The 19,933-nt window shown below is 36.7% G+C and overlaps 2 long non-coding RNA genes across 3 annotated transcripts; both read left to right on the top strand.

The window, feature by feature from the left end:
• The first annotated feature begins 769 nt into the window (after positions 1-769).
• Positions 770-11,447, top strand: LOC146751002 (uncharacterized). Its single transcript, XR_014941975.1, has 4 exons — positions 770-919; positions 8,330-8,429; positions 10,055-10,117; positions 10,215-11,447. It is a non-coding gene; the product is annotated as an uncharacterized LOC146751002 (long non-coding RNA).
• Positions 11,448-12,792: 1,345 nt separating this feature from the next.
• On the top strand, positions 12,793-17,481 carry LOC146751001 (uncharacterized). 2 transcript variants are annotated; one of them, XR_014941974.1, is made up of 3 exons: positions 12,793-12,931; positions 14,132-14,393; positions 16,479-17,481. It is a non-coding gene; the product is annotated as an uncharacterized LOC146751001 (long non-coding RNA). The 2 variants fall into 2 exon arrangements; XR_014941973.1 differs by having other exon boundaries at positions 14,132-17,481.
• Positions 17,482-19,933: the final 2,452 nt, after the last annotated feature.

Here is a 19,933-nt window from a genome sequence, read left to right as displayed (position 1 = left end):
TACAGACATGAAAATCATTGGTCTAAGTAACAATTAATTTAAATAAAATTAAAAACTATGAAAAAAAATAAGCAAGCAAATTAAATACCACAGTGTATAGAAGGCTGAATGCTCTTAAAAGCCCTGGAGACTCTCAAAATAAAATGACATACATACAGTGTAAATCCTAGTTCCTATAGTGAACTAGTAATGAAAACCAAGTCTAACGATAAAGCCTGTAAAACAGAAGCTACAGAAGATATTATAGAGTACTATACCTCCCACTCATTTTTTCCTTTTTAAATTTAATGTGTGTTGCTAGAAAACTGTTACAGTACCGTGATGGGTTCAAAATGAAAGCAGTATGTTATAGTGATATGTGCCTATAATAATATCCAGTACAAAATGTTGAAGTTATATTGCAGTATGATTTGCTTGGGTAACAGTAAGCATTCTCCTACCAGCAATAAAAGATAAGACCGTCATGAACTATTCTGCTTATTTGCCTTCTAATTTTAACGTAGAATAATGGGAAAGATGGAAGGTGATCCTTTTCACCTGCATTTCTCTCCATTCGCTTAATGTTGTTTCCTTATGTGAACATTCATTTAAACTGGCCATGAGACATTTCCAAAGAGCCAGAATTTTCTGTGTAAGTAGGGGTCATGCCATCACGTAAGCCCTGGGAGTCATCATTCTTTCTGAGCTGATTCTGGTTATTTACTTCATGTACTGACTTACAAAAAGCTTATACAGAAGTACTTCTCCAGAGGAAAGAAAAAAATAGAACAGAACAGGAAATAGGGCAGATCAGTGCTGCTGGTTAATCACACCTCTTTCTCAAGAACAGTGTTCAGGAACAATGGATTGAAAGTGTACAAAAGATGAAAAGAAGAAAAAGAGGAAAAGAAGGAAAGAAGCAGAGAAAGAAGGGAAAGAGGTAAGAAAGATGGGCAGGAAGGAGAAAGAATGGGAGTGAGAGAGGAAAAGCAGAAGGGAAAGAGGCAGGGAGGGACTACAGAGAAGGGGCAGAGGGGAAAAGGGAGAAAAAGACAGAAAAAGTAAGAACATGTCTGAACAAAGCAGGAGTGAAAGAGACCCAAGCATGTTTTTAGGAGAGTGTTTAGTGCTTGTTGGGTATCTTATCTGTACATGAAATAATTCAAGGCAGTTCTGCCTGGGAAAAGAAAAAATGTTCTATTCCTCAAATATTACTCTGCTTACAGAAGGAAAAGCGTAACTGTTCAGTCATTTATATATGTTTCCTACCTGAGACAGTACCAGATGGTGCCATGTAGTCGCAGGTTAAGCATTGTGTGAGAGACCTGGGCTGGGAGCCAGACCCACTTCCCCGTCAACTGTGAGAACAAGCGATGCTGAACCTTACATAAGATTCATAAGCAGAGCCCTTGCATTTTAAGCAGACATCTGTTATGACATTTCATATTTATCTGCTATAACGGTTCAAACTGAGCCAGAATGTGGCATTATACCATGCCAGTCTTCTCTGGTATACTTATCCATTTCTGAAAAATATAAGCTTTCATGAGAAAGAAGTCTTATGTTCTTACAGTGAGAGATGAGTGTTCCAGATAGGTAGCAATGCAGGGCTGAGTCTCCAAATAAACTGAAACGGTGCTTTTGGGAACCAACTGTCCCTTTTACCACGTCATACAACTAAAAAGCAGGAAACATATTGCTGTGACTCTATTTTCCAAAGGCTTAGACATGTAAAAGGACTCCCTGAAAAATATTTTGTGGCAGAAAGATAATTGTTTTTAGATCTACTACTTCGTGTCTGCAGAATCCTATTGCCCCTATGAAATAGTACTAGGAATGATATGATCTGTTGCTAAAGCATGTAATGGGGTTACATAGAATATGTGTATGCCCTATAAAGGTGTAAGAGAGAGAGACAGAGACGTGGTTTGGCATTTAACTCTTAAGAAGGTAGAACATTATTCCTTCATATTAGTAGAAGCTGACTATGAAAATCAGCAATACTTTAGCGAGCATTAGTGTATTATCAATGACAAAAGGCAGACAGGCTTAGCCAGGACTTTTGAGATTACTAAGGAACTGAAAAAAGTGCCAGCAGCTTCCCTCTCACTCACATATGAACACACACTAATGGGAATTTATCCAACAAAATGAGGAAGAGACATTGCAACCTAAGAATAATTCCTTTTCCTCACTATTCACACTCAATGTAGGACTACCCAGGGCAATTCCAAAGCAGAATAAATGCAGTAGACAGAGTATTTTACATCACTGAAATGAAGATGATGCACATAAGTCTAGAAGATTTTGTTTTCTTCATGAAAATAAAATCTGAGATTATTATAATTGAAAAGATGGATTATTTTATTAATAAGGATTAAAGAATGATTTTGCCTTCTTGCAGATAAGGTTTAAATATTACATACTCCATACTTTATATGAGAATTCCATGGAAATTGAAGGGTCCCAGGTGTTATATAGGAATTATCTGAGTTGAACTTTACCTTTTATGCTTATTACTAATTAGTATCAGGTGTTCACTGTTGCATCCTTTCAAAAATACAGTATGTCTTTTTTTTTTTTTTTTTTTTTTTTTGAGTGTCTATTGAGTCAGTTGTGTAGGAGGGAAAACTTCCTCTGGAGCTCACAAGCATCTGGTTATCTGCTCAAGTAGCAGGTTATAACTAAACCCAGAGTTTTATGTACACTTGAATAAACAGAAACACATATGTATGTATTTCTTTATGAGTGTTTATTATTTTTAAGAAATATTCAATTCCCTCTAAAACATTCTATTTTCTTCTGCATTGACCATGTGACTGCTATTAAAGATGCTCTTAAAATGTTGTAGTTCTTGATAACAGCTACTTAAGAGATATTATAGTGCATTTTTTATTTATCCATATATTAGAACCTTTGAGAAACAGGTAATTAAGTAATAACAATAACAAATATTGAATACATAGCAAAGATTTGAAATAATTTTGTTCATAAGATAGCTGTTATATTAATGGAGCTATTCCTAGTAGAATGGAGGCCCCATTGCATTAAGTGCTGTAAAGTCATGGAGTCAGACAGGCACTGCTCTGTCATGTTTGTGGCTAATTAGAGATAACAATAGGACATTACTTATCTTCATTGATACAAGGACTCTTGGGGCCCTCTCAGACTCCCATCAAGTTTAGTTGTAAGACTCCCACTTACACTAATAGCCTTCAAAACCCGTCTCTACTGTGAATCAACTAATTCCTGAACTATAAAGAACACAAGCAGACACAATGGGAGGACAGAATAAAAAAAAAAAAAAAAGAAAGAAAAAATGCTATAGTATCACAGAATGTACTTTGTTCATTTATTTTGACAAGGCTATTTTAAATAATTTATGAAACTTCATAGTAACACTAATGAATTTAACATTCAAGTAATGAAGACTTGTGGGGTCTTCATTATAATACTCTGCCGCTAAGCCTTTGATTAAAAGATTAAAAGAGCTGAAGCCTCCATTTCACTTATTTCTCTATTTGATTAATTTATTTTGTTTGTAGATTAGTAAATTGAGAAATTCTATTGTAATGGATTGCCTCTGGCTTTGTAACATGAGACTTGACACACCAAGACTGTATTTAATACATCATTTTACATCCTTGCAGTGAATGCTCTTTCTACTCAACTAATGAGGAAGATAGAATTAGATGTCTAAATTTCATGACAAAAGATTATTTTCCAGCTTTGTTTCCAAGTGAGTAAGCTAACCTTTTCTCTGTTTCTCTGTTCCCCAAAATACACATCCATACATGCAGTGGTATATAAATGGGTAGGTTAGGCAATACAATTGACCAAATTAATAACCTGATGTTTGAGGCTAAGACTTAATATACCTGGACTACAATGGCTTTAGTGTTCTAGGGCTATGTAGACTGAAATTATTTCCTCAATAAATACTAAGGCTCAGTGAAGTTATTATGTGAAAGACAAAACCGATGAGAAGGTTTTCCCTAATTTTGTCTATCAGAATATCTGCAGTGGTCTTAATATATGACATGCCTTTTAAAAATATTTTAAAAACAAACAAACAACAACAACAACAACAACCAAACAATATCAGCAACAAAAATCCCACAAACACTGCAAATAGTAAAGAAATTGGCTTCCAAACCAGATAATTTTCAAAATAATTGTTTCTGTAACTAATCTTCTTGGAGATCTGTTCTTTACCAAAATTGATTAAAAAGTCAGCAGCATGTTTCTTCCTGTTTGAATCTATGGGTCTTCTCCAAGTTTAGATGACAAACCAAATGTATCTGTACCAAGCACATAAATGGTAGCTAATGTGTTAACTTAAAAAGCATCTGCTCACAAGCACATCTGTAATGATGACAGTAAGCTTCTAATAAGTGAAAGAACTGTAAAAGTAAATGATCCATACATGTTCTTGAAGAAACCCTGCTGTCATTAAGATCGGCCTCTGCATGGATACATCAATAGTATAGTTAGAAATTCTGTTGCAGATCACTTCATCTTCTAGGTTATGTGATAGAGAAAGACAGACCTTATCCTGGAGTGTAGGATAAAATGATTTCACAGAGGAAAGCATCATCTAGCTAGATTTCTAAGGGGAAAAATAAAGAAAAAAAAAAAAAGAAAAAAGAAAAAGAAACAAAACACCCTGTAGTTTTGTAATACACTATTATAATAGATCTAATTATGTACATAAAGAGATTATATTAATAAGGTATTTCTGTACACAATAATAATATTCTAGGTTAGTCTTTCTAAATGGTAGTCACTGTATACAATCAGTAGAATTTTTACACATATTGATTAGTTTTCAATAGGAAAGAGATTTTGACAACTCTGTATTTTTTTATTTTCTTATATTACTGAAAACTCCTTTAGGAAAAAATAAGTCTTGGACAATTTCTTTTTATACCTGGAAAGTTTTTGTAGTAGGACTTTTCAGAAATTTTTGGAATTTTGCAGTTTGTGTATTTTTATTAGTATTATTATTTTATTTATTTATTTATTCATTTTCCCTCCCTCTGTCCAGATTTTCTTATTTAGCTATTACATTTGTAGTACACTGATACAGAAGTATGTTATCGGCCCTGGAGGCCACATGGCAGTGCTTTAAACACTGCTTTTGTTTTTAAAACACTAGTAATCTGCCTCTGACTGAATTTTTATATCTTTTGTTTCTGTTTTAATGGAAGGGTTGGCATTTACGATATTTATGAAATTTAAATGGATGCTGTTAAATGTGTCAGCGTCTTATTATGACCATAAACTGCTATAGGCAGACGCAATTATGACCAAATGCCATAACATGCAGATAATATAACATACTGTCAAAGCAAAAACCTTGTTAGCTTCATATGGGCATCAAACTGTAAATACTCTCAAACATATCACACTGTGATTTATCAAAGTGGGGACTGATTCTGCATCTGATGGAAGAATTAGCAAGTAAGGGCTAAAGTGGATATTCTATAATCATTTTGGATGGGATTCAAGTCACTTATCTGCAACCATTTAACAGTTAAACTTCTAATCGAGTTATCTAAGCTTCCATAAAAAGGCAGTGAAGAGAGATGAGCACAAACATAGGGGGATTCATCATAGCCTTAAAACAGTTGCCTACCACATGTCAGCAAAATACCTGATTGGTGTGGTTTTTGTTCCTATTGGCTGTTGAGGGAGTCTTGAAAAAACATTTTCTGCACAATGCACATTCAAAATTGACAGTCATTGAGTCTCAGGACTTATATCTACTATAAATAATACCACAGAAACAGACATATTATTCTGGGATGACTTGAAGTGTAACCTTTGCTATTTATTCTCAGTCTCCCTTGAGACAGAAAATGTATCATGCACAATCCCTTTTGACATTTACTAATATCTCTGCTGATCTTGCTAATTTTACATCTTGAAACATTACATCAGTGAAACTAACCAACGAAATAGAATAGAGTTACAAAATTGGATCCTAAATGCCATGTATCTTTCTCTAGTGGATGTGAGAGAGGGATCGACAGCCTATTTCCTTCACATGTGTATCTTCAGCATTGATCATCCTGTGTCTATGAGACATTAGGTCTGCAGTTATGATGTTCATTGCACACAGATACACACAGCTTCCCTTAAGACAGGTGTGTTTGACCCACAGGCCACAGGCTGTATGTGGCCTGGCTCAGCCCACCGCCCCACATCATCATGGCAGTACTACTGCCCCACCAAGCAGCCCAGCCCCAGGCACACACCTTTTGTTCAACAACAACCAAACATTCCTGTGCTATCAATGCTGTCTGGGCTGAAACCAGGATACTGGGAGGTCACAGTGCACTGCTAACTCAAGTTATGACATATCATTTCACTGAATTCCTCCATGCCTAAGGAAAATTGCACCCACTGATTTTCATTGATGCTTGCTAAATATTTATGGAGATCAAACCGTGGATATCAACACAGTGAAGTGGCAAGTTGTGCATTTCAGCAGTGGTGACAGTGAATTACATCTGCTTATGCACATATTTCCAAGCATGGCATGCAAGCTCTTGTTCATTGCTGGTGCAGATACAAAGCTAATGGTGGGTACTATGTCAAAAAATAGTCTATGTAGCTGAGAAATTGCTCTATCAAATAATGTTATTGTGCCCTCTCATATTGTAGCCTTCATGGAAATGAATAGGAGCCATTACTTTCAGAGAAATCTACATAGTTCATTTGCAGCTCAAGGCAATTCCTCTCCACCCAGTGAGGTCCAGGCAAGCCAAAAGGTTGAACACTCATGTCTTAAGATCTTTGACAAAAAGTAACTCCAAATAATAAAAAATAAATGTGCATGTTGCAAATGCATACACAAAACTGAACTAAGAACAGTTCTGCTTAGGAAAATTACTGAGGTTTCAAAATTCTTTCCTTATTTTGATGAAAAGAAGGAGAGAATGTCCCATGAAACAAATTGCAAAAATGCACATTGCTATAATGACTGAAGAACACTTGCTGTAAACTGAGATCTTGAACACTTGTTGTCCCTTTAGTGAATTACTGCTTTAGCTAACTTATGTCCCTTTCATTTACACTTTTTCTTTTTTTCCCGTATTCCTGTCCTGAAAGCCCTTTGCTGATTTCTGCCGACATGAGTAAGCGCATGTAGCATTCCTACAGCTTTCTGCTTTCAGTGGCTCATACTCTGTAAATGACTTGCTGTTAGTCAGACAGGAACTCCAGCAAAGGCATTTAAGACTCTTGCTTGCCATTGCTAGTCATCATGGTAATTGTGTGTGCAGACGTTGAGAGATATCTATTTCTGAGGCTCCCAGCCCTATTTCAAACACGTAGTTCTGAGAGATGTTTAACACTGACAAGGTCTATGAAGAGCAGTGTGGCATGGAAGTGGACTTTCCTATTTATTTACTAAAATACCTTTCCTCCTGTGTCACATACAAATAGAAATGGACAGCTTGGCAAAGCTGCATTACAGATTTAAATACCCAGTGACCAAGTGGTTGTTGTTTGTCTATTCACTACTAAAAGGAAGCATGCCTTCTAAAAGGCAAACACAATCTCAATTTCAGCTCTATTTTTTCACTTACAAATAGATCCATTTACTACCCTCCAAGAGCTGCAACGTAAGTACTCACCCACTTTTAATACACTTGATTTCTACCTCAGGTTTGGAAGGTACTATAAATGTTTATGTTGGGTCTAATATGGAATAGTTGAGTACAACCAAAATTTTCTAATCCCCACGTTTTCACTTCACTGGAAGCATACTATATAAAACTAGTACTTTTAGGAGACAACTATTTGTGTTCCTGTATGCAAAAATAATTGAAAATGACAAACATACAAACATATAAGTCTGTACAACATAAAGTAGCAGTAATTTTATTTACTAACAGTGTATAATTTTAAAATACATTAAATTCCCCTTCTTTTATTTTAACATTTATAACTTAATTCTATTCCATTTCTATTCCATTTCTAGAAATAATTTCATTTGAGGTTACTTAATTTAAGGGTCTGTTGCCTTTTTACAAGTTGCAAAATACATTTTTTCCTGACATTTTAAACTAAAATCACAATAATTTTCTTCATATCCACTTTGCATGTTATGTCACAAAAGGTTCTGCAGTAACAGAATGCGATATGTCTATATTATGAGACCATTATGATCATTTATTTTGTGGAGAAATGATGAACCACATCACATTTTTTCCATACATCACTAAAAGCATAGCCAAAAACAATTCTCCCATAAGATTCAAAATGATGATGTGAAATTTATTACAGAGATAGCTTAAAAATCATTTTGGGGTAACCTTTATTTTTTGTTCCTTATTATTAGGTGACAGCAGCACAAATCAGAAAATACACGTAAGAGAAGACCAAGACATTTTAATCTGATCAGACAGCTCTCGTACAACCAATTCAGTACAAACACTAAGGTGAGATCATCTCCTTTTCCTGTGATCATACAGAACAATACCTCTGCAAGAAGGATCACATGACTCTCCCTCCGCTGATACAGGAAGTCCATTGGAAGATGCCGTAGGGCAGGAGGACAAATTTAGAAGACCAGCATGGCAAAGAGAAAACAAAAAAAGATTCATCCTGTTAAGAGTTTTTGTTTGACAGTCTACTGAAATATGTTTTTCATTTGTTAACTTCTTTTACTCCTGTCTCTTCTCTGGAAGCTTCCTTTTCTCAGATGCTACATGGGGCAAGGTACAAGTCTGCAAAATCACCACATCTGTGGTGAAAGTCATCTCCCCTAATTGCAACCATCTGAAAGCTTGGTGTTTAGTGTGAGTTAGTCACCTGGGCTTCCTTGATACACACCTCCTATGGCAGTTCATGGCCCCTTGAGATAAGCAGCTGAAATATCTCAAGTTACTCTACAGCGGTGTCTGTTAGCAGGAACCTGATAGATAAGGCAGTCAGAGATGAGATAGAAACTGCAGAGTTAGTTTCACCTACATGGCTGGAGAGCAGATTGGTGGGGCAAAAATAACCTTGGGATTCTCAGTGATCTCACACAAATATATGCCCTATACGAATGTGATAACAGGACAAATTCCAGGTGCATGAGGAAACTTCATAAGCATTTCCCTCTAGTTCTTTGTTTAGAGAGCTGCATTGTAGGATAGAATGATCTGGTGAGTATTTGCTACCTCATAATAGTTTGTGAATCATGTAGAGAATGTACCTAGGACTGAGTTTTCTTTTCTCTCTCAGGTGTTTTGGAGCAGGTCTGTGTCATGGTTTAATAATTTTGTAATTTTACTATCAGTATTCCACATCATAACATCATATAAAGCATAAATAATTTTACTGAATCTGCAACGTACAGAAGAAGACTACATCTCCCAGAGAATAGCACGGTCAGAGATGGGTCACGGGACCTGGACACTATATTATCTCTGTCACAGGCTAGACTGATGTCTTTTTGAGTTCTGGCGTTCAGAGGAGTGTGTGGGAGCCTTCACCATTTTGCCTAGAGTTAACAGTAGGCCTCTCAGTTTCGGGACTCATTCTCTCTCCTATTTTGCTTGATTCGTTAGCTTAATTTCAATGATATTATATTGTGTTATCCTGTATTTCGATATAATATTTAGTAAATAAGTGTGCCTCCTTAGATCATTGCCGCTGATTTCTTTTCCTAATTAACTTTTACTTTCAGCCTAGGGCCCCTGCGGGGCCCATGGCCCCCTGTCATGTAAGCAGGTAGACTTTGTTTAAACCGTGACAGTCTGTTATGCACTATGCATTAAAGGGCAAGAAGCAGTTTAGAAAGATCTCAGCCCTGTTTTTCAGAGATACTTAAACTGAGAGTGAGATATGAGTAGGGTAAACAAAAAAACAAAAACAAAAAAGAAGCCGTTCTGTTCGCCGTAAGGAAAGTATTAGCAGTAAAGGACTTAATTTTGTCTTATATAAGCAAACAAAAAAATTTCTCAGATATGCATGTGCTGAAAGTTCACCATGGACCTTATTGCTGAATTTCTTTCAGAATTATTTTGCTTTAAAGCCTGCTCTCGTTTTTGATGATATACTTCCATTTGCCTTGCAGGCTACAGCAGAGAGTTATTTTGAATACAGGGCTAAATGCAACAACAACAACAACAAAATGCAAGTAAGTTCATCTTTGGATGCATACATTTACTAAGTACAGGATGTTTAGCATCTTTCCCTTTGGCTTTATTTATAAGGCATTCATTCTCTCTCCACAGGTGAATGAAAACCAATAGGCTCACACAACCTGTTTACAAATATGTCCTGTTTTTATCTATGATTACTTCACAGCACTGCTGTGCTTCTCTGATGTGCTGGGTTTCAGTCACAGTCCTGATATAAGCTATGTGTTACTTTCCCAAGCAAAGAAAATGTAATTTAAACAAGCTTGTCAATGGTAGGGCCCAGCAGGCAGGTGAAGCAAGGAATCCCAAGGAGGGTCAGGTTCCCTGGAACTTCTTTGCTAGCACAGAAGTGTAGAAGATAATGCTTCTCATTTGGAACAAATGAAATCTTGAAATGCAATGCCTCCTCAGAAGTTTATAGTGAGAAGGACGTATTTGTTTTACATCAAACTAGTGCCAGTAAAAAAAGCTATGTGAAAGTGACATGTTTCACGGCACAGTACACATGGTGCTGTTTCATGACCTGATAGTCAGCTTCTGGCCTTTTGTACAGAAATGTTATGAAATTCTTATGAAAGTGCTCTATCCCAGCAAAGCCTGCTCTCTCAACTTCTTTTCCCTGTCTGCTTGTGCCCTTTTTGGATGGGGCAAGGATACTTTGCTGCTACTTGCTGTGAACAAATTATCAATCTCTCTGCCACCCCTTTGATAAAGAAGGCAATGAACGCAGGGCAGACACTGTTGCGTATCAATTCATTATTGCCGCTAGAAATAGAAATAATCTATTTTTTGTTCTTGTTATTTTTCCTCACGGGTATAATTTGCCTTGTCAGCCTAACAGACAATATCAACAGCTCCCTAAACTTTAGCAGAAGCATTTATTTAGTGTTCCTGAAATTTATGGCTAAAGCCTTCATCAGAAAACTTCAATGAGATGGTTCAGTTCCTCCTCAAGTCCTGAGACTTGCCTACTGAAAGCAAAGTTCATCTGAGGTCTGTTTATGCTGTGACTGCTGTGAGTGGCTGAAATCTTTAAATTAGCATTCGTCTTACAACGTAATGCTCCGTTACTGTAACTACGTGCATGTAGTTCATGCTTAATCAGGATTTATTTTTTTATTTCTGTATTCTGAAGTGATAAATAAAAATAAGGCTAGTTCAAGCTGTTTCATTTTCTTCCCAATGCCTTTGTTTAATTCAAAATGTTTGATCCAAATTTTGCCATATAGGGTTTTGCTGGACTAAAAAATATTTTAGTGTTGTTTTTTTGTTTGTTTGTTTATTTTTCCCTATTATAAAGAAATAAAAGTCACTGTGATTTGTTTATTTATTTATTTCTGGGAGTATACTAATGAGGCTGTCAGGCCTGGTGGAGTCCTCTATTCCCATTCCTGGCTGCTGGAGCTGAGCACGCTGTGTCTAGGATTCTCTCCATATCACTCGTGTGGCTGCTGCTAGTCTCATTTTCAGCTATGGCCAGAGGTAGTGCTGGTCATGTACCTTAGAGACATGTGCACAGTCCCACTGCTTGGAGGACAGTATGGTCACACAGACTGCCATAGGAAACAATTTCTTTAGCTGTGCTAATGTATAAGATCACTAAATCTTACAGAAAATAGAATGGTTAATACCAGCCCTACTTCTTCTTTTGTGAAAATCCTATAAGAGAAAGCACACACCTCCACTCTCATAATTGCCATCTTACCAACAGTCACAGACTCAGGATGATCTCTGTTTAATATCCATTCCTGGATGTTGGGCACATTTGCCAGCTGCTGGCACAAACCCTGATCCCTTCCAGATCTTCCACAGTAAGATGGTATTCCCTCTTACTCACCAGTTAGTCCTGTTCCTAACATTTAGCCATCTCATACATATATAATCACCTTTGCTTCCCCAGTTGCTGTCACACAGGTATATCGGCCCTTTCTAGCCACTGACATGGAGGTTTTGCAGCATTCACACAGAGGGGATGGAGAGTGAGACTGCACAGAAGAATATAGTTGAAAAAGATTCAGTAATAAGATAGGCAGCTGCCATCTTTATTCCCTCCACTCTATTTTACTATGCTTATCTCTTTCCAGTTTACCCTGACCCTTCCCTTTCTCCACCCTTGGCTCTACTCCCTGAACATCTTACAGAAAGGTTTGTGGAATACCACAAACCGACTTCAATCTCTGTAACACTGATATTAATCTTATTTCTCCCTCTCATCAATTACAAAGTACAGGATGACTCATTCTAATACTATGTCAGAGAGCTGCCTCTAATGGCTTGCGAACTGGCTACTGAGGAGTTCTGTTCTTTGCTATTGTCTGTGTTTTTTTTAGTTACAGGTCATTTCTTTTGTACTTCATCCTTAAAAATGTAGTTCTATAAACAACTTGTTTTTTCACCCCACGTAAATCTATGCAGCCCATGCACTCCACTGTCCATCTGGGTTGGCAAGGCAATGGAGCAGGCTTGAGAAATGCCCTGCTGGCATAGAATTCCCCTTCTTGTTCAACTGCCCTGCAAGCTTTGGGTGCTCAGCAGTTTGGCTGTGCACAGACTATCAGCCTTCTGCCTGATCCACGCGGGATGGATCACTCGTGAGCTGCAGGTGTGGGGTCCCCGGAGTGTATGATCTCCCTCCGCACACAGTGCTTCGCTCCTCTCAGCCCTCCCAGCCTGCACAGCAGCTGCGATCAGGGAAACAGTCGCTGTGGTCTCACTGCTCCCTCTTTTGGAGTCTAGTGAGAAAGAAATACGATGGCAAGGGAGAAGAAATCTGGTGGAGGCAGAGAGTGGTGTGAGCAGAGATGGAGCAGGTGGGTAAAGCAGCATCCAGGAACAGAGGAACAGAGCACATGGAGAGGATGGGGTGGGATAAGGGTACAAAAAAGGGGGGGGGCTGACAAAAGGGAGAGGATGAGGAAAATGTTGGGGTTGGGGTGGGGGGTGCGACAGGCTGTGACAGAAATAAAGGACAGGAGCAGGAGAAATAACTGATGCTGAATTAAAAGCTGGGGAAGGAGAGATTTAAGCTAATAGTAGTGTAAAATAGGAATTTGAGCAGAGGGTCTTCAAAGGAGATTGTGGGGATTTGATCTGGACATTGCAAAATCAATAGGATAAATTCCCCATTTTGGTGAGGAATCATTTATTTATTTATTTATCCCCTCCCCCCCTTGCTATCTGGGAAATAGCCATATAATTCAATCCACTAGTGAAACTGTGAAATCTTGATCTCATTTCGTTCTCATGGTTGATCCACATGTAAAGTAACAGCCTTACACAATCATTAGTCATACGTAAAACTTTCCTAATAATCTTTAATGTAGAGAAATGGGCCAAGATTTCCACAGTCCATATTAGCAGATGTGTGTGGTGTGTCACAGTTCTAGCTTTCACCAGAGTTTTTTCCTCAGCTAGAAATATTTCTCTTGGATGTATTTCTTTTTTGCTTGTTTTTAAGTAAATGTCTGACAGTTCTGGGCTCACTTGCAGTAGCTATTTTTTGTTTGTCTGTTTTGTTTTGCTCTCTTACAAATACTTCCCCTGATGCCACGCTGACCTTTTGAATTCTTTCCATCTCAGCAGCTTCATCTTAGGAAGACAGTCCTCCCAGGCTTCCCCCTGGTTCCTCTTTCTCCTTTTAACCAAGTGCTACTGGGTAAATAGATCCATATTATCAACAACAATGCACTGCAATTCAGTCACCTTTAGCAGGAGCTGCCTATTAAGTTTTGTTGTATTTTTTATTTTTTTTTTTTCCTCAAGACTTTCCAAGGTGCCACAAGTAAATACTTGCAGTAAATGTCAAGCTTTCTTCCAGCTTTCAAGAAAAACGGGGAAGATTTCAAGGACATTTCAAGGATTTTTATTTAATTATGTTTCATATCCTGTACTACATAATAATAATAGCTGAGTTCTACAAGTATGAAGTTATTTTTCAAAGATATATGAATTTAGGTATAACTGTTCTTAAACATCTTCATCTCACATTCCTTTCCTTTTTGTTATCCTAGTTGTGGTCTACATGCTGCAGAAAGCATCATTCAGCAAGTGTTGATGACTGTCAGTGGGTGCAATTTTCGTTACGATGGAGGAATCCAAAGCACACCTTTGCTTCCATACACAGTTTAATGACAGACTGCATTCTGTCAAGCTGCCCCTCTGCTGACATCTGTCACATGGCAAAAACTTTCGACACAATATGGTGGCAAGGTTCAGCCTTTACTGAGATTCCACCAACCTTTGATGTTGTTCGCCAACGGAAGAAAACAGGAGGTATTACTTTCAGAGCAGCCCTCGTATATTTGTATGTGGTGTGATTCTTATTACTTTTGAACAACACAATTAATGCAAAAAACAAAAAAAACAATATAACTGTAACAGAATGCACATGCATCAAGGTAACGTAAGATCCTCTTATTGTAGGATTTTATTGATATGTTACTGATTTAGAGATAAAGATGCAAATATATGTTTTCCTTCTAGGTTAGGAGGTAAAGTCTTTTTGGATAAATATAATCTTTTTTGTATCTCATTGAATAGCAGAGTGCTGACTACACATATTGAAGTCATTTCAATTCCATAACAAAGGGGAAAAAATAAGAGATGTGCTGTTCTTTACATATTGGTGTTTCAAATTCATAGGCTTTACTAGAATTTTATATCCAAATCTTGAGTTTTCCTGAATTACTCATGGTAGATTCTTTTTTCTCATTCTTAAAATACAACTGGCCTTCGAATGAGTTAGGATTTATTCCACTTAACTGTCTCAAATAGAGTATAGAGATTCTTTTACTAGTCAATCGAGAGATAAGTAAGTCTACTAAATTTAGATTAATTCCACAAGATAAGCAACTCTAATAAATTTAGATTAGTCCCACTTATTTTAGGAAGGGGTAAAGATGCCTCTCTCTTTCCATTAACAAGAGAGAAGACCTAAATAATTCACCCTAATTAGACAACTGTCTTCTAGATAGCTAAAGTTAGATGAGATGAATCCCAACTTTAAATCTTCTATGTATATTGTTTTAGCTGAATTTAATGCCGAAGTACAAATTAAGGATTAAACTGGATTAAAATACACTTTAAACAGAAAATCTGCCACTACATCACAGTGCATGAGTTGACTTTTCAGACATATCCTCTCAGAGAAAACTCTTTTTTCCATCATTCTTCTGTAATCTTTTTTTTTTTTTTTCTCTTTATAATGAGATAGAGATACAGACTGATCTGCAACTCTATTATATTTTCCTTTCTCTGTCAATTTACCTTAAGACCACGATGAAAAGTACAATAGAATTTTCTATTCTCAACTTTTACAGAACATTATACATTTAGATATTGGGATCAGGGTCTACGCATTAGTAATGCATAGCAGCGGATACTGTTTATTGTTAGGAATATATTACAGTATGTTAATAGAAAACAGTTGTATAATTCCATTTAAAGCTCATATCTCAATTGCACATACAATTGTGTAAGTAATATTAAGCATTTTTAATCATAATTGGAATGCTATTAATATTGTTTAAAGTCCCCCTACTCGGTAAATCCACTGTTTTTACAGAAATTTCTGTTTTTGTTGCTACTATATATTTACATTTATATGTGAGGCTTTTGCTTAATTTTTACAGTGTTTCATATTAATGCATTTTTGCAAACAAATTTCTCTAAGAGAAGTAAAACATCAGTGCTTTTTTAGTTATCAGTGGTTCCCTGCTAGAACATAAGTAGTTTGATGTTTCTGGGAAAAAAAGATGGCTGAGAAAGGATTTGATTAATGTTTATAAATATATAAAGGGAGGTGGGAGGCAAATGGATGAGTTCTGGCTCTTCTCAGTGGTGTGCAGTGATAGGACAAGAAGCGTAAGACTTGAACAGAGGAAGTTCTGCATTAACATGTGGAAGAGATTCTTTATGGCAAGGGTGATAAAGAATTGCAACAGGTTGTCCAGAGGGGTTGTGGAGTCTGCTTACATAGAGATACTGAAGACCCATCTGGACACTTACCTGTGCAACCTACTGTAGGGTATCTGCTTCAGCAGGGCAGTTGGACTCAATGATATCCTGAGGTCCCTTCCAACCCTTCTAATTCTGGCATACTGTGTGATTTTTCCTGTGCCCAGTTCTACCAAAATATTTTATCATTGACTTAATTGATAGTCCTAAAGATGGAAGGATCTGGAATGACAATGAAGAACAGGGCTAGAGAACTCAAATTGGGCAAATTTATCCCATTGGGCAAATGGGAGAAATACTGTGGGGAAAATTAAATAGGGTCAAATACTGTCAAGGCAAATACAGGGTCTGACAATGTAACACTTCTCTGGAAAAGGATTATGGAATTAAATTTAATCACAGGCTGAAGACACAATAATGTCAGCACTGAGGAAGCTTATGAGGGGCTGGGATCTCTGTCCATGGAAGAACTCAAGTCACTGAGCCCTAGCAACAGAGCATCACTGGCAGAAAGAAACAAGAAGTGGTAGTGCTATGCTGCTGCATGGAATAGAGGCTCCCATCTGCCCCCATCTACAAAGCGGAAGGATTGAGTGATGCAGCTGATGGCTGTGATGCCATTCACAGGAATCTTGATTAGCTGGAGAAATTGGCAGAAAGGGATTTAATGAACTTTACCTGTCACTGTGACCTTCTCCTATTGTTTAATTGTGTTTTGAAAATAACATTCACTATAAGCATCATTCTATTTCATCTGAAGTAGAGCATTCCATATATTTTCACAGACATGTAAGTTTTTGTTTGTTTGTTTGTTTGTTTTTCTTATTAATATTCATCTTTTGTTATTTAGATAGCTGCTTTATTTTATCATTGTTACCTAATTTGTTGGAAAGCTTACATGTTGATTTACCCTATTGCTTTAGTTTTAGACCTGGATCTTCTTTTTTTACGTTATGACTTTCTAATTGCTTGAAGAATTGAGAAGGCCATGGCAAATCAATTGATAAATTATTCCATGGTCCCATTCTTATCAATGTAATTTTTTCTTGTTTCATGTATATATTTTTAATTTTAATTTGATCTACAGTCCTTAATTATGTATGTTACAGATATGTTACATTGCCTGTGTACAATACTGAAGGGATTTGATTAACGAAGCAGGTGGAATTAAACTATTAGAAAGGACAAAAATGCTAAACTAAGGACAAAATAATAAATAAAATGTAGGCTAAGTACTAGAGAAGCATTCTCAAATGTATGATTATTTAAATTGTACTGACCCAAAGAATGAGTGGAAGCTGAGTCCCATGGGTGATTTCAGACTATTCTGTGTAATGCATCATATAAAAAAAAATAATAATAAAATTAAAAAAAAAAAAACAAAAAACAAACAAACAGTGTTTGGGAGTAGTGTAGTGGGAGTGTCTAGGGTATTTCAGACAATTTTTGCCAAACTATGAATGGACATTATTGGACATTTTTGTTACTGCTGATGATATATGCCTATAATGTCACAATGTTAAAATACAGTTAAGTTCTGCAAACTTTGTTTGTCAAAAGACAAAGCCAGTGTTACAAAATAATACAGTTTTCTTCTAAATGATGCAGGAGGTTAATAGCAGTAGCAAAGCACAGAAATTACATAACCTTTCTAAAGTATTTTATATCAGTGCCATAACTTTTGGCATACTTTGAGAAATCTGTAAAATATATACTTTGATTTAAAATGTGTATTCAGAGAAAAAAAATCAAGTTCTTAAATTCCTTCTGTTTTGCATCCTACAGATTCAGCTGTCTACACTGAAATTGCTATTTGACTTCCCATGCACAGGCATCTTTGACATACACTCATTTTGTTTGCTGTATTGAAATGTTTCTGTTGTCTTGGTGTAACACTGGCACAAGACTAGGGAACTTTATTGTTTGCAGATGTTCACAGGGTTTGGTACCATTTTCTGAGGGGCCACATCTTTCCACTCTGCATGAGAATTCTATCCCTGTAAATAAAATCTGAAGCATTCTCTGGGGCAATACTGCCTGTTTCTTTGTTGTTATTTTGAATTTCAAATGTCTGTGCAAACACTGTTTTTGTTATCTCCTCTAACTTTTACAGGGCAATATGCTTTTCTTCAAGTAGAGGGGGAAAGAACACACTGATGATCCCAGATTCCCTCTGAACAGGACAAGCTGACTGCTAGCAGTCATGTCAGAGGAAATTAATCCTAAAACATATCATACTGATCCCTCTTTAATATATTTTAAAACAATACATAGGGAGCATCCTCAATAGTCACTCAAACCTTTTGGTGATTTCTCTTTACATCTGAAAATCCACAATATTGAAAGAGTTAGAAGCGGGAATTACACCACAAAGGAATCCCTAGCAAGAAAGGGAACATGACAGCATCTGGGTCATATTTACATCAGAGGACACTTAGCAGCACATTTTTACACCCTTTAATCTAGCCTAGGAGTACTGTTACATGCTAACACTGCCCCTCTGTTTTGATTCCATATTACATAGATATTGACTGTGGAAGGTCCACAAATGTGTCCTATTCTTTCATGCTTTTTATATTATTATTTTTAACAGAGCATTGTTGATCTCAATCAGGTCAGACATCCTGTCATGGTTCAGTGTTGACACATCAATGACAACATAGTTCAGAACAGTCAAAAGTTTACAACATGTAATAAAAACTGAATTGAAGTCAAGCATGCTATTCTCTTGTGGCCTGAATGGGACTAGAGGCAACCAGTGATTTGTAGGCACCATTACTTCCCAGATGTTCACCGTATCTAGCCTTTGGCAAGGTGTCAAGGACAAAGACTAATCAGTCTTTCAGATATCACTTTTGAAATGCTGTGCCTTACGCTTCCTTCAGGTGACTCATTCTTTCCATGTTGTCAAGAACCACTGATGAAAGCTGACTACATTCAAAGGCCTCTGACAAGTGAAGCATCCCCAGTACATGGGGAAAATGATACTGTGCAATCAGTACTCACAGAACATATGACGAGTGATGAATGAGTTACTGCTTTGGCAACATTTTGGTGAATGTCCATATTTAAGTCAGAACCAGAAGAAATCTTGGGCCCAGGAGGAAAATGATCACACTGGGAAGAGACTCGAAGAATTTTTAAGCTGATTTCAGAGTTCCCATATATTTACCTTCTGTTTTATGGATGGTGACAGTATCCTATCCTTACAGCAAATCTGTGCATTTAAAATAGGGTAGACATACTGGAGGAGCATGAAAATGATGTGAAAATCGATTGTACTAATGCAGGGCAGTGCTCACAAGGCAATAGCTATTAGGAAGGCATTTCTGTTTTAATACATTTTTTAATCCTTTGTATAAATAATATATGCAGTGTAATAAAACATTACTAACAACAACAAAGAAAGGATTTAAGATGCTTTTCACTCACTCACTTTTTTTTTTTTTAACAGCACTCGTTACTTTATACTTTTCAGACATTATGAGTCAAAAATGTAATGATTTTGCTTAAAATACATAAACCTGAATTCAAATTCAGAGAAAGCCAGATCTTCTGAAATGTGAAGGTTTACATTTCATAGTTCATGTCTTGCTTTTTTTTCATAACATTCCTAAACATTTCTAAACTGACAGTGGCTTTCTGGTGTCTGGTATGTTTTTGCTGCCCAGGGTGATTTTTTTTTTTCCCCATTTTTTTTATCCAACAACAACAAAAAATGCTAGTGAGTGTCTCTCTTGATAATTTTGTTTTATGTTCAGCATAGTATTCAGAACTATAATATGAACAGAGATAATTATGATCAGATCTGAATAAGGGATTTGGAAGCTTAAGGAAGGTTTTAGGAATTCTAAAAC

This window comes from Coturnix japonica, unplaced genomic scaffold, assembly GCF_054131305.1.
Source record: "Coturnix japonica strain WE unplaced genomic scaffold, WE-NBRP24 Scf189, whole genome shotgun sequence".
Classification (NCBI taxonomy): domain Eukaryota; kingdom Metazoa; phylum Chordata; class Aves; order Galliformes; family Phasianidae; genus Coturnix; species Coturnix japonica.
The sequence above is the reverse complement of the archived record's forward strand: the minus strand, read 5'-3'. Positions and strand labels throughout refer to the sequence as shown.